Raw genomic sequence first — 4,302 nt, forward strand, 5'->3', positions numbered from 1 at the left:
CCCTAATTCCGCAGGAGGGCAGCTCCCCAGGCCTCTGGCAGAGCTCGGGAGGAAGCCAGCGCCCCCTCCCACGCAGAAGGGCCTCTCCCCGGTGGTCTCGCAGAGCTAGGGAGAGGAGGCTGCGCCGTAATCCTGCAGGAAGGGCCGCACCCTAGTGGTCTCGCAGAACTAGGAAACGAGGCAGCGCCCAAATCCCGCAAAAGGGGCCGCTTCCCAGTTGTTTTACAGAGCAACGGAGAGAAGGCAGCGCCCTAATTCCGCAGGAACGGGAGCTCCCCAGGCCTCTGGCAGAGCTAGGGAGGGAAGCCTGCCCCCCGCCCACGCAGGAAAGGCCGCTATCCAGTGTGTCACAGAGCTAGGGAGAGAAGGCAGCTTCCTAATCCCGCAGGAAGGGCTGCTTCCCGTGGTTTCGCAGAGCTAGGGAGAGAGGCAGTGCCCTAATCCCTCAGAAACCGGAGCCCCCCCTGTGGTCTCGCAGAGCTAGGAAGAGAAGGCAGCGCCCTAATCCCAATTAAAGGGCCGCCGCCCCGTGGTGTTGTAGAGCTAGGGAGAGAAGGAGGCGCCCTAATACCGCAGGAAGGTGCTCCCCAGTGGTCTCATAGAGCTAGGAAGAGAAGGCAGCGCCCTAATCCCGCCGAAAGGGGCCGCTCCCCAGTGGTTTCGCAGAGCTAGGGACACAAGGCGGAGGACTATCCCAGAGGAGGGGCCGCTCCCCAGTGTCTCGCAGAGCTAGGTAGAAAAGGCAGTGCCTATCCCGCAGGAAGGTTGCTCCACAGGCCCCTGGCAGAGCTGGGGAGGGAACCTGGGCCCCCTCCCCGCAGGAAGGGCCTCTCCCCAGTCGTCTCGCAGAGCTCGAGAGAGAAGGAAGCACCCTAATCCCGCAGGAAGGGCCGCTCCCCAGTGGTCTCGCAGAGCTAGGAGAGGAAGCACCGCCATAAGCCCGCAGGAAAGGCCGCTCCGCAGTGGTCTTGCAGAGCTAGGAAGAGAAGGCAGCGCCCTAATCCCGCGCAGGAAGAGCTGCTCCCCAGTCCCCTGACAGAGCTGGGGAGGGAAGGCAGCGCCCCCCGCCCCCCCCGCAGGAAGGGCCACTTCACAGTGGTCTCGCAGAGCTAGAGAGACAAGGCAGTGCCCTAATCCCGCAGTAAGTGCCGCTCCCCAGTTGTCTCGCAGAGCTATGGAGAGAAGGCAGAGCCCTAATCCCGCAGGAATGTCCGCTCCTAAGTGGTCTCGCAGAGCTAGGGAGAGAAGGCACCGCCCTAAGCCCGCAGGAAGGGCCGCAACCCAGTGGTCTCACAGAGCGAGGGAGAGTAGGCAGCGCCCTAATCCCGCAGGAAGGGCCGCTCCCCAGTGGTCTCGCAGAGCTAGGGTGAGAAGGCAGCGCCCTAATCCGCAGGAAGGGCTGCTCCCCAGGCCCCTGGCAGAACTGGGGAGGGAAGCCAGCGCCCCCCCGCCGCAGGAATGGCCGCTCCCCTGTGGTCTCCCAGAGCTAGAGAGAGAAGGAAGCACCCTAATCCCGCAGGAAGGGCCGCTCCCCAGTGATCTCGCAGAGCTAGGGAGAGAGAGCACCGCCATAAGCCCGCAGGAGGGGCCGGTCCCGAGTGGTCTTGCAGAGCTAGGGAGAGAAGGCAGCGCCCTAATCCCGCAGGAAGGCTGCTCCCCAGAATCCTGGCAGAGCTGGGGAGGGAAGCCTGCACACCCGCCACTCAGGAAAGGCCGCTCCCCAGTGGTGGCACAGAGCTAGGTAGAGAAGGAAGCTTCCTAATCCCGCGGAAGTGCTGCTTCAAAGTGGTCTCGCAGAGCTAGGAAGAGAAGGCAGCGCCCTAATCCCACAGAAGAGCTGCTCCCCAGTCCCCTGACAGAACTGGGGAGGAAAGGCAGCGCCCCCCCCCCCGCAGGAAGGGCCTCTCCACAGTGGTCTCGCAGAGCTAGAGAGAGAAGGCAGCGCCCTAATCCCGCAGTAAGTGCCGCTCCCCAGTTGTCTCGCAGAGCTATGAGAGTAGCAGAGCCCTAATCCCGCAGGAACGGCCGCTCCTAAGTGGTCTCGCAGAGCTAGGATAGAAGGCACCGCCCTAAGCCCGCAGGAAGGGCCGCAACCCAGTGGTCTCACAGAGCGAGGGAGAGTAGGCAGCGCCCTAATCCCGCAGGGAGGGCCGCTCCCCAGTGGTCTCGCAGAGCTAGGGAGAGGAGGCACCGCCCTAAGCCCACAGGGAGGGCCGATCCCAGTGGTCTCGAAGAGCTAGGAAGAGGAGGCAGCGCCTCTAATCCCGTTGGAAGGGCTGCTCCCCAGTGGTCTCGCAGAGCTACGGAGAGAGGGCAGCACCCGAATCCCGCAGAAAGGGCTGCTCCCCAGTGGTCTAGCAGAGCTAGGGATATAAGGCAGCGCCCTAATCCCGCAGGAGGGCTGCTCCCCAGGCCTCTGGCAGAGCTGGGGAAGGAAGCCTGAAGCCCGCTCAAGAAGGAAAGGACGCTCCCCAGTGGTGTCACAGAGCTAGGGAGAGAAAGCAGCGTTCTAATCCCTCAGGAAGGGCTTTCTCCCCAGTGGTCTCGCAGAGCTACTGATGAAAGGAGGCGCCCTAATTCAGCAGGAAGGGCTGTTCCCCAGGCCCCTGGCAGAGCTGGGGAGGGAAGCCTGCACCCCGCCACCACGCAGGAAAGGCCGCTCCCCAGTGGTGTCCACAGAGCTAGGGAGAGAAGGCAGCTTCCTAATCCCGCAGGAAGGGCGCTTCCCAGTGGTCTCGCAGGGCTAAGGAGAGAAGGCCGCGCCCTATTTCCGCAGGAAGGGCGGCTTCCCAGTGGTCTCGCATGGGCTAAGGAGAGAAAGGCAGCGCCCTACTCGCGCAGGAAGGGCAGATCCCAGTGGTCTCGCAGGGAAAAGGAGAGAAGGCAGCGCCCTATTCCGCAGGAAGGGCTGCTCCCCAGTGGTGTCGCAGAGCTAGGGATAGAAGGCAGCGCCCTAATCCCGCAGGAAGGGCTGCTCCCCAGGCCTCTGGCAGAGCTGGGGAGGGAAGCCTGCACCCTGCCACGCACGAAAGGCCGCTCCCCTAGTGGTGTCACAGAGCTAGGGAGAGAAAGCAGCTTCCTAATCCCGACAGGAGGGCTGCTCCCCAGTGGTCTCGCAGAGCTAGGGAGACGTGGCAGAACACTAATCCCGCAGGAAGGGCTGCTCTCAAGTGGTCTCGCAGAGCTAGGTGAGAAGGCGAGCGCCCTAATCCCGAGGAACGGCCGCTCCCCAGTGTCTCACAGAGCTAGGAAGAGGAGGCAGCGCCCTAATTCCGCGGAAGGCTGCTACCCAGTGGTCTCGCAGAGCTAGGGAGAGGAGGCAGCGCCCTAATCCCACAGGAACGGCCGCTCCCCAGTGGTCTCGCAGAGCTAGGGAGAGGAGGTAGCCCCCTAATCCTGCAGATGGGCCGCTCCCCAGGGTTGTGGTAGAGCTAGGGAGAGAAGGCAGCGCACTATTCCCAGCAGGAAGGGCCGCTTCCCGTGGTCCCGCAGAGCTAGGGAGTGAAGGCAGCGCCCTAATCGCGACAGGAAGGGTGCTCCCCAGTGGTCTCGCAGAGCTAGGGAGATGAGGCAGCGCCCCGAATCCCGCATAACGTGCTACTCCCCAGTGGTCTCGCAGAGCTTGGGAGAGGAATGCAGTGCCCTAATCCCTCATAGGGCTACTCCCCAGTGGTACCTCGCAGAGTCTAGGGAGAGAGGCAGAACCCTAATCCCGGCAGAAAGGAGGGCTGCTCCCCAGAGCCTCTGGCAGAGCTGGGGAGGAAGCCTGCAACCCCCGCCAACGCAGGTAGGGCCGCTCTCCCAGTGGTCTCGCAGAGCTCGGGAGAGAACGAAGTGCTCTAATCCCACGGAAGGGGCTGCTCCCCAGTGGTCTCGCAGAGCTAGGGGAGACGTGGCCGCGGCACTAATCCCGCAGTAAAGGCTTGCTCTCAAGTGGTCCGCAGAGCTACGGTGAGAAGCAGCGCCCTATCCGTAGGAACGCCGCTCCCCAGTGGTCTCACAGAGCTAGGAAGAGGGGCAGCGCCCTAATTCCGCAGGAAGCCGCTACCCAGTAGTCTGCAGAGCAAAGGGAGAGGACGTAGAGCCCCTAATCCGCAGGAAGGGCCACTTCACAGTGGTCTCGCACAGAGCTATGGAGCGAAGGCAGAGCCCTACTCCCGCATGAAGGGCTGCTCCCCGTGTCTCGCAGAGCTAGGGAGAGGAGGCAGCGCTCTAATCCCTGGCAGAAAGTACGCTTCCCCAGTGGTCTCGCAGACCTAGGGTGAGAAGGCAGCACCCTAATCCCGCAGGAACGGCCGCACC

Source organism: Gopherus flavomarginatus, unplaced genomic scaffold, assembly GCF_025201925.1.
Source record: "Gopherus flavomarginatus isolate rGopFla2 unplaced genomic scaffold, rGopFla2.mat.asm mat_scaffold_131_arrow_ctg1, whole genome shotgun sequence".
Lineage (NCBI taxonomy): Eukaryota > Metazoa > Chordata > Testudines > Testudinidae > Gopherus > Gopherus flavomarginatus.